The sequence below is a fragment of the Marmota monax genome, unplaced genomic scaffold (assembly GCF_021218885.2).
Source record: "Marmota monax isolate L192 unplaced genomic scaffold, Marmota_monax_Labrador192_F-V1.1 WCK01_AAM20220418_F8-fsc00583, whole genome shotgun sequence".
Lineage (NCBI taxonomy): Eukaryota > Metazoa > Chordata > Mammalia > Rodentia > Sciuridae > Marmota > Marmota monax.
In genome coordinates this window covers 252,178-262,187 of record NW_026692367.1, presented here as the reverse complement: position 1 = coordinate 262,187, position 10,010 = coordinate 252,178, and the positions used below count along the sequence as shown (strand labels likewise).

At 37.8% G+C, this 10,010-nt stretch overlaps 1 pseudogene; it reads right to left on the bottom strand.

The window, feature by feature from the left end:
* Nucleotides 1-3,884: 3,884 nt before the first annotated feature.
* LOC124091424 (melanoma inhibitory activity protein 2-like) lies at nt 3,885-6,396 on the bottom strand (annotated as a pseudogene).
* Between the last annotated feature and the right edge of the window lie 3,614 nt (nt 6,397-10,010).

Genomic DNA, 10,010 nt, shown 5'->3' with positions numbered 1-10,010 from the left:
GTGTTATTCAAATAGCCAAAAAGTACAATTGACTCAAATAACAACATAGATTAATAAATACAACATATCCATCTAATGGAATGTTGTTCTGCAATAGCAAGGAATGGAGTACTGATTACATGCTATGACATGAGTGAACCTTGAAAATATTAGGCTAACTCAAAGAAGCCAGTCACAAAAAGACAGGGTCTAACTAAGATGCTGAAGGCCCTGGTTTTATCCTTGATGAAGGAAGGGCCACTTGGCACTTTGTCCCATGTGCAGACAGCCACTCACCTCTCCAGGCACAGTTAGAGACAGGCTTACTGACAAGTTTCTAGGAGAACCCAGGTTTCACTGCATGCGTTCCATGGTTCCTCCCCCAAGTTTCCTGGGCCACAATCCCTTTCAACACCTGTTCCTTCAGCAGGTCATCCAGACAGAAGGCAGCGTATTCCAGAATATTCCTTGTCATACCATTCCTTTGCCCTGTCTAGACTTCACCATTCCTGCCTTCCTCAGTTTACTCAGGGCAGAGCTCACTGCTCTCAGGCAACAGGCCCTGCAGTCTCCAGGAGATGCTGTTCTTAGAGGCATGGGCTAATGTAAGAGAGGGGACTCAGGAAAAAGTGCATCATGTAGTTTATATCACAGAATTTTCCTATGGGTACCTAAAGTATATTAATATTTTGAATAGAGTTTACATGTCCCATAGGAATTTGTCATTTCTTATTTCCAGGAATCTATCACTTTAAAACACTCTCAGAATAGGAGGCCACATTTGTCATATTTTTGATCTTCATATAGTTGTATGTTGAAAAAAAAGGACAAAAAAATAAAAGTTGCAAGTTGTCTTTTTACCCAATATTAATATAGCAAATGGCATAATGACGAATCCATCAAAAATTTCAGGCAAGGGTTTATGAACAGCATTCCATCACCAACCAAGCCTTCCCAAATGAATCCTCAAATGGACACCTCACCAGAAAGGATATCCCAGGATGTAGCACCACCTAAAACACCTATTGAAATCAGGCCACCTACCATCCTCAATGAGAACCCATTTCAGTGAGTACTCACAGCTCCCTCTCTGGCACCCCTCAGTTGTTTGTTTTCCACTTTAAATGTTTTATTTTGGTTAAAATATACATGATGTGAAATTTTCCATGTTAACCATTTTTCAAAAAAAATTTTTTTTTTAGTTCTAGATAGACACAATACCTTTATTTATTTATACATAGTGCGGAGGATCAAACCCAGGACCTTGCAGGTTCCAGGTAATCACTCTATTGCTGGTTCAAAACCCAAGTCCTCAATTTTTATTAAACACTATCCTTTTACTCAATATCAGTAGTCTCAGGCCCATAGCATATTTGAGGAATATTGGTATCCCTGGGTATATGAAATTACTTCATGAAATGAATTCTACCATACCCATTTCCTCTGTTGTCAAAGGGTAGATACTGGCCAAGTGCTAGGAAACATTTCATAAACATTTCATTTGTTAAACCACTGTAGAATCAAATAATATGTATAATGAGTAGAACATTAGAAAATAATTCAGGTCTAATTATTGTTGTTATCTATTTTTGGCTTTATTTCTTTGATAATAGAGATATGCCCATTTCCTTTTTAGATTATTGTTAGTGGTTATTAAAATATAATCATGGGCTGGGGTTGTGGCTCAGTAGCAGAGAACCTGCCCAGCATGTGTGAGGCACTGTGTTTGATAATCTGTACTACATATGAATAAATGAATAAAGTAAAAGTCTATCAACAAATAAAAATCATTTATAAATAAGACACTTAATAATATACCAATTAGATTACTTCACTGGTGCTATATTTCTCCACATAAATCATGTAAAAAAGACTATTCTTTTAATGATGACAGCTTAAATATGAGGAGCAGGACTCTTCATTTTTTTAATATATATCTTTAGTTGCATTTGGACACAATACCTTTATTTCACTTATTTATTTTTATGCTGAGGATTGAACTCAGGTTCTCCCACCTGGAAAGCAAGTGATCTACCATTGAGCCACATCTCCAGCCCAAGACTTTTCTTTAGTTATGAGAATTTTGATTTGTACAATAAGAGCCCAATTATTTAGGTGAAGTGCATATAAATATGTACTGTGTATATGACTTAATTTTTGTAATTAATATTTCCTTAAATTCTATAAATTGCCAAGTTTAATATTGTTTTATTTTATTTAACTTTCATTTTCAGAGCTGTAAACAAAGTTGTAACCTGATTCAATAAATGGTGTCATATTTAGAAGGGCCTTTCAGGCTTTTCTTCTGAAGCTATAACTTGTTATAGGACTGTATCATGGTATTTAGGCATGTCAGTTCTCTTTTCAACCTGAAATTACCTTATTTTCAGTTTCTTGGGATAAAACATGAAATATACAAGCAACTATTCTCCTGGAGTAGTTAGGGCAGAAGTAATTCTGGATTAACACCAGTGGGGGAATCATCAGTCCATTTTATTAGATCATGAATGTAGACTTGTCTTCCACTCATTTAGAGTGACTAATGTTTTATGCTGGAAAGTAAAAATTATAGGATTGATTTAACAACCAGTGTTACTCTTGAGGGAAAACAGATTAGATTTATTGAACTTGTAGAGGTTCCTTTTTGATGCCCAATTTTCTTTTCTCATTTAAATAAATCATGGGCTCAAGTATCATTGAAAGTCTTCACTGGATATCAGTTATGATAAAGCTGTTTCTTATATTTAAGAAGAAAATTATATCTACATTTATATTGAACGTAAATGTATACTCTTTACAAAAATCTAAAGAGCATATTTAACACTTGAAAAAAAATAACCAATAATTCTTAATTAGGGTATTTTTAATAAATGTTCTTTCTTGGTCTCTATCAGGGAAACATTGCTCAAAGTGTCCTCTCAGGACTGGTGCAGTTTTGTAAATTGTTATTTATTTGCAATAATATAGAAATTGAGATTAAGGACTTCAAACATTTATGTTAGATTAGCAGAGTCATTTTATGACTATTGAATCTAACAATAACACTTGGAGTTATGTCTTTGTTTCTTAACTTCAGTGTCCTAATAATTCATTTATATTTTAGAAATATCTCTCTGAAAACCAAACAAAGAGTAGAACACTCCCCATATCAGTGAACCACAGCAAAATGGGTATAAAATAAAGAAGATGTAAAGGAAAATAGGAACAGAGTGAACTTAAATTATGGTTTCCAATTCTGCAAGTTTTCTGAGAACTGAAATTTTTTATATTTGAAATCTCCTATTTCCATGACATATTTAGTTGTGTTTTCTGATTAACTCTTAATATTCTCTAGAGTATTCTTTTTTTACAGGAAAACTAGCTGATTTTTATTATCAAAGCTAAACAAAATTTAAATCAATTAAAATATTTTATTAAGCCTAAAGGTTCTTTCACATTTGCTACAACCACAGTAAATATGTTTTTGAATAAAGGGACAGCATTTGTTTGATGTTTAAAATTACCCCAACTGCAAGATTACATGTATAAAACTCCATTTATTGCTAATATAATAGTGCATTAATCAAATTAAATGTTATAATCTCTAGAATAAGATAAAATGAAAATAATTTACTCATAAGATTCATATTTAAACCATCTTTATTTACAAAATACTGTCCTAAAAATTATATTTCCATTAAGCTTCAATTGGATCAAAAGTATAATCACTTAAAATAAAGCAGTTACTTAAACTAAAAATGAGAAATAAATTAATTTGAAGGCAGATAAATAAATATTGTCATATTTTTTGTTGTGTTTCTGGATGTGCAGTACCAGGTTCATTTGATGGTGGACTCAACCCTGAATGGAATTCACTTCTACTTTCAAAATGCTGGGGTGGGAGGTAGAGGCATATAATGAGGAAATCACCATGGTCCCATTAAGAATAGAGGGGGTGGTGGGCCCAGTGAAAAATATTCTTGAGATGATCCATACATGTTTCCTGGAGGAGGTGGAGGAAAAAAAGGTCCTCTTCTCATGAACTGACTACTTGGATCCACAGGAAAAAATGGATGTTTGATTGGATGGAAAGGTGAGAAAACAAAGCCAGAGCCAGTTGCTTCATTTTCTGCAGAGAGTGATGAATCAGGCACATTGGAATCACCAAGATCGACTTTGGTATCATTTCTACTGGACTCCATATCTGAAGATGGAGGCCCATCCATTTGATCCAAAGGCATCATAGTGGAACGTTTGAAATCTGCTGATACAGATGGTCTAACATAATTAGAATAATATCCACCTTGCCTTTGTAGAGGAAGCTGTGGATAAGAATATGGTTGGCCATAATTAGAATAATATCCACCTTGCCTTTGTAGAGGAAGCTGTGGATAAGAATATGGTTGGCCTGGTGGAGGGATCATTATCCTATGGGCCTGTTGACATAGAGGTGCCAGGGGCTCAGTGTCAGAAGGTGCTCTCTGAGGATCAGTTAACATATCACAGTTTGCTTCTCTTCTTTCATTGCTAGTTGGATGGTCCAGAGAATTCTCTGGGCCCCTTGAGCCTCTTCCTTCTCCCACTGGCACCAAAGAAGAGAGTCTGAGTGGACCCTTCTTTTCCAAAAGAGAATCTTTCACTTCAGATGAAGGTTGACCCAATGGTGAGGGACCATTTGGGGAATGCTCTCTGCCAGAGCTGTATTTGAAACATCAAGGGTAGATTAATCTTTTTCTGAAAGTTTAAATTTGAATTCCAATTCAGTTAATTTTTGTTTGTTGTGAGCATTTTGTTTGCTAAAATAATTGAGGTATCTTTTAGGATTTTGAGCTGACAACTCATTAACATGTTCATTTTTCTCATAGTACATAACATGCCCCTGATAGAAATGAATGGTTCTCTCCAATTTTTCTTCAAGATCTTTGGCTTGATTTCTATAGGCTCCAGTGGTTTAGTTGTATGGCTGATCTTTTCTTACACTTTTGAAAGTTTCTCCTCTTGCTATAACTAGAAATTTTCCTCTCCTATTAATTTCCTTTGGAGTTCCATTACATTTTCTTGATATAGTTCCATCATGACTTTAAGTTTCTGCTGAGAATTCTGATTCTCACGTTCAAACTGTATTTTCTGCTTGCAAAGATGCTTATTTTGTCTTAAGATTTTTAATATGTCCAATAACATCTTCCTTTGTTTCAATTACTACAGATAATAAAGTATAAATTTGATTTCTTTCTCTTTCTAAAGTTATAAAAGTGGCCTTAAACATTACAACATATACTAGTTTTTTCAAAGCCCCTTTTGGCTGATGTTCTATGTGATCATCAATTTCTGATTCACTCTCCATTTCCAACTCCAAGTTACCATCATTAGTTAGGACTTTTGCAGGCACAGGAACCCAATCTTTAATCTGTGGAAAGTGTTCAGTCAGAGATTTAATGTGATTTTCTTTATCTCTTAGAACGTGTTCTGTATGTACTTTAGAGTGTTCAAATGTCATTTTCTGTTTATTGAGGCCATTCACTCTCTCTTTCCTTACCTCAACTTCTTGTAAAGCTATTTCTGACTTTCCTGAAGTTGGGAATTTTCATTCAAAGACTCTTTTATTGCTACTCTAACTGCTTCTTTATTCATTTTAAATATTCTTAAGGTTATTTTAGCTTGAGATTTAAGGGATTTAGATTCATCTTCTAGGGACTTAAATATTTTTAATATACCCACCATCAATTCACCCTGTTGAAAATGCTTAGTTTTCTCTACTTTTAGCTTGTTTTCTAGAAAGAGTATTTCATCCTCAAGTTTAGATATGGACCTATCCAGGTTTTCATATATGGTCTCCAAAGTTTCTGCTTCTATCGACTCCTTCTCCAAAATGGCATCATTTAAAGATGACTCTAAGCCTTCATATACTTTTTGAACAAGACTAACTTTTCCAAGTAGTTTACATTTTTCCTCAAATAGTCCAGAAAAGTTTAGAGCAAGCTTTTTTTCCTCTTCTGACATAACACCTGCTTCTCACATCCTGATAACTTCTCCACAAAAACAAGAGAACAACAAAACATCCAATAGCTGAACATATCAACAACTCCCATGGACAGCCATAAGGACTAGGATGTGTTTCCATTTATTCAGACAACGCACACCACAACCCTGCTTACTTCTTCCAGGACCACCCCAAACTATGGCTGAGGAGCAGCTGTTGATCCTTCATCATGCTAACACTACTTTGGCTATTCCCTCCACAACCACACCATGCCCAGCCACACCTCAACAGGCTGTGGACACACAGGTCTTTGGTCAGGAGCAAACCTGTACCAGGCAGTGGAGCAGACCATTGTGAACCAGCAGGGGGTTGGGAGTGCTTCAGGCATGGGCATGAAAAGCCCTGGTCATGGGCTCCCAGGGGTCTAGTGCACTCACACCGTCTGTCAGAGAAGTCATGGCCCCTTCACTATGCTGTACATCCTGAGGCAGCACAGGTTCAAACCTGTCTCAATCAAGCCAGGGAGGAGATCTCTCCAGGTCACCCACCTGTTGGTTTGTTTTAGGCCAGGCCAAGGCAGAACTTATTATGTGCCATTCTGTAATGGCATAATATCACCCAGTTTGATGTCACTAAAATTCTAAAGCTCTGTAAAAATTTAAAGATCTAGTATATCATATATTTGGATTTGTACCATTTGTCTTTTGTTTTAATTATTTATTCCTTTCTCTCCCCTCCTGTCCCTTATCTTTTTTCTTCCTTCCTTCCTTCCTTTTTTCCTTCCTTCCTTCCTTCTTTCTCCCTTTTATTTTCTTGCAGGGTTGATGGTTATATTTCAAGGCCTAGTACATGCAGAGCAATACCTCTAGCACTGAGCTACATCTCCAGGCCTGTTCACAGTTTCTATAGAAGCCATATGAATTATTGCCATAGAAAACCTCCTGTGTTCTTTTTACTTCTCACAGTATGTAAATACTTCTAAGAAAACTGGTCATTATTATATATATATATATATATATATATATATATATATATATATATATATATATATATATATATATATATCCAATGAGAAGGATAAGATAAGTGAGTTTTTGCAACAAGCAAAACAGAATAAAATGTTGCATGGGATTCTCAAACCAGAGTATTCAATAGGAAGCAGTGTTTATTTGTGTGTATCCAGCCTCAGTGGATTCTTACCCAAAGGATGAGCATTTAGTGTAGGAGTGATCCCTTATATATGCTGGTTAGTTTCATTTTACATACTAGCCTTTGTCTTCAAATAAGTTAATACACATTCCTGTTTGGGCATTCTATTTCTATACTACAAATTAGCAAGAATGTTCAAAACTCATTTCTGACGGGCTCACAATGATAGAGATGGCATCATATTCTCTTTCCTTTGTTCTGAGAAATATGTACCACAAAATGTAGCTCAGTGATAAAGCACCCCTGGCTTCTGTTCCCAGTACCAAACCAAATGAATGGCAGATGCACTGCATTTAGGGGAGATAATTCAGCATTAAATGAGTTAGTGTGAGCAAAGTTTTTTCTGTGTGACTTAGAAAAGGAGCTGTGTATCTTTGACTGTTTAAAGCTGGTTCTTCCAGGCCTTTTCCAAAGATCAGTTTCTGAAACAAAGAAACAACTTCAAGTGAAGTTACCAGTGAGCAGCTTTCCACCTGCAATCACAAGTGTTCCTAAGTTCCTGCCTGGCAGCTGACCTCTTTGCAGAATGTTTCCTGGTGGGGAGAAAAGTATGAAAGGGGGCAGATCTTGACATCTGCATCCCTTGGGGGATCCCTTTCCTCTTAGCTATTCTAACCAACTCCATGGCAGCACCTCTAGTGTCTAAGATGCAGAGAGTTTAAATGACCTCTGAAGCTAGGGCATTGAGTCCTGACACCAGGCCCTTAACTCACTCCATATCCCTGCATTGTGATTGTTTTCTAGGGCACCTCAAAGCCCTAATTTTAGAGAATTTCACTTCCATCCCACCTGTATGCCCTCCAGTTCACTGAGAGCTTTGATTGCAGTATCTGGAATTGAAAAGGAGTTTCTCCAGGCATGAGATTCAGCCTTCCAACCAGGCTGTCTTGACCTTGACCCTACAGAATGCAGTGCCCTTGGAGTTACTCAGTATACCATATTTGTGCTGTAACTTATGGGGCTGAGTCTTAGCAATTGTTGCCAGATAGGCATTTCTACCTTGTGCCCATGATCTCCCTCCCTGAGGTAGTAGTTACACATTGATGGAGGCTGAAGTCTATCTAGGTGCCAGCCACTCACTTTTCACACTTCCTCTGCCCACTAGTATCAGAGTCAGGTTTCTCTCTCACAGCCTATTGCCCAAAACCCAGGTGACCCAGGAGGCTTTAAATGTTTGTTGCATTCTTCAAAGGGACACCTTTGTTCTAAGTGGCTACAGTAATAGGAATCACCTGCATGTTTTCTTCTAGACCATCTTGACAATGGGGTTGTGGTGGGTGCAGTCAGTAACTCCTTTAAATCCACTGTCATTTGTGGCTAGAGCCTGACCCAGAAGCCTGTTGTCCTGGGCTAGAGAAAGCATATTTGGGCACATTGTACGGAAATTGTTGGTTTGGGGTTCAAAGGGTGTGAGGAAGCTTAAAAACACCTCGGAAGACCTTCCTGGGACACTTGGTGAGAGGTGCCAAGGGGAGAGACATGGCTACTGAACCACCAGCTCATGAGCCATTACTACTCAATAGCCATAGATTAAAAGCAACATCTTCATGCTGTGGTGACTGCTAATTGGAGAATGAAGCACAGTAGGCCAGAGAAGTTCAGGCCACAGACTGGAATGAATCAAGAGGTGTTAGCTAAGCTCTCCAGGTCCTGATTGTGGATAAGGGCAGAGAGATACAATCTGTAAAAATAGCTCCTTCTTATTTTGAGACTTCTGACTGTTTCTGAGTATCATAGCTGGAATTTTGCATGAGCAGAATCATATGTAATAGAAGAGAAACTTCACTGAGAGATGATTTGTGAATTGTCCATGTCACACATCTCAGGACTGAGTCAACCCAGGTTGAATTCAGGCATTGTCTCTTGACTCAGTCCCTCACACACTCAGCTCAGGGAGCTGCTGTTCGTGGTGGGTCAGCAGCTCTAGGGGATGATCCTGTTGACCATTGTGTGCTGTCCCCTGTGGGAGGATTTTGCATTTACTCTGCTCTGACATCCTCCTAAGGTCCTTGGGTAAAGGTGATCTGCATTATATAGGAGAGAAAATAAAATCCCCAAGGTGTGCTGGGATTTGACAATGAGCACACAATTAGTAAGCATCAAACAGGGACTAGACCAGGGCATCTAGAAGCTCTTTGTTCATGGGCCTGGCCTCATGACTTTTTATGGATGGGGAAGCTCTCAGAAATCAGGAGTAGATCTGCCTGTGTGGGAGGGAGATGGAGGTGGAAGGTGGAATCTGACCCAATTTCTGTGTCTGTAGCACTTGTGAGATTAGCTTTGACACCCATGAGTCATGTCCTGGGGCCAGATGGGGAATCCAGTATAATGTTTTTCTTATCCTTATGATAGTACCATAATGGGAAGTTGCTTAAAATTAAATTTTTAATAAATATTTAAAATAATTATTGGTGCTGGGATCAAATTTAGGGTCCTTCTGCATGCTATGTACAGACTCAACACTGAGCTACTTGCCTAGCTCCTGATCAGATTTAGGAGGAAGTTTTCCTATTTCCAGAGGTTAATCAAGATGAACTTAATGAATAGAGTCAATTTCTGAGACTTATGGGAAAAGTATTTGCCAAAGAGTAAGGTGTGTAAGTTTTCTCTATCACTGCCAATGTCTATCTTCAGAAGGCTAATGTTGATGTACATCATGGCAGTGTGAGTTTAGAAGAAGCCCTCTTGATTGCTGTTAATGAGCTAGAAAGAATTTCTGTTTCTAATGTCTTGCTGCAGGGACCACCCAGTTGCTGTGTAGTGATAGGACTTCTAGTCCAGGGCTCCTTCTTTCTCCAGGCTAATGGATGACTTTTAAGCCTGCCCAAACTCTTGCATACCAACACTGGTGTCTCATACAGTG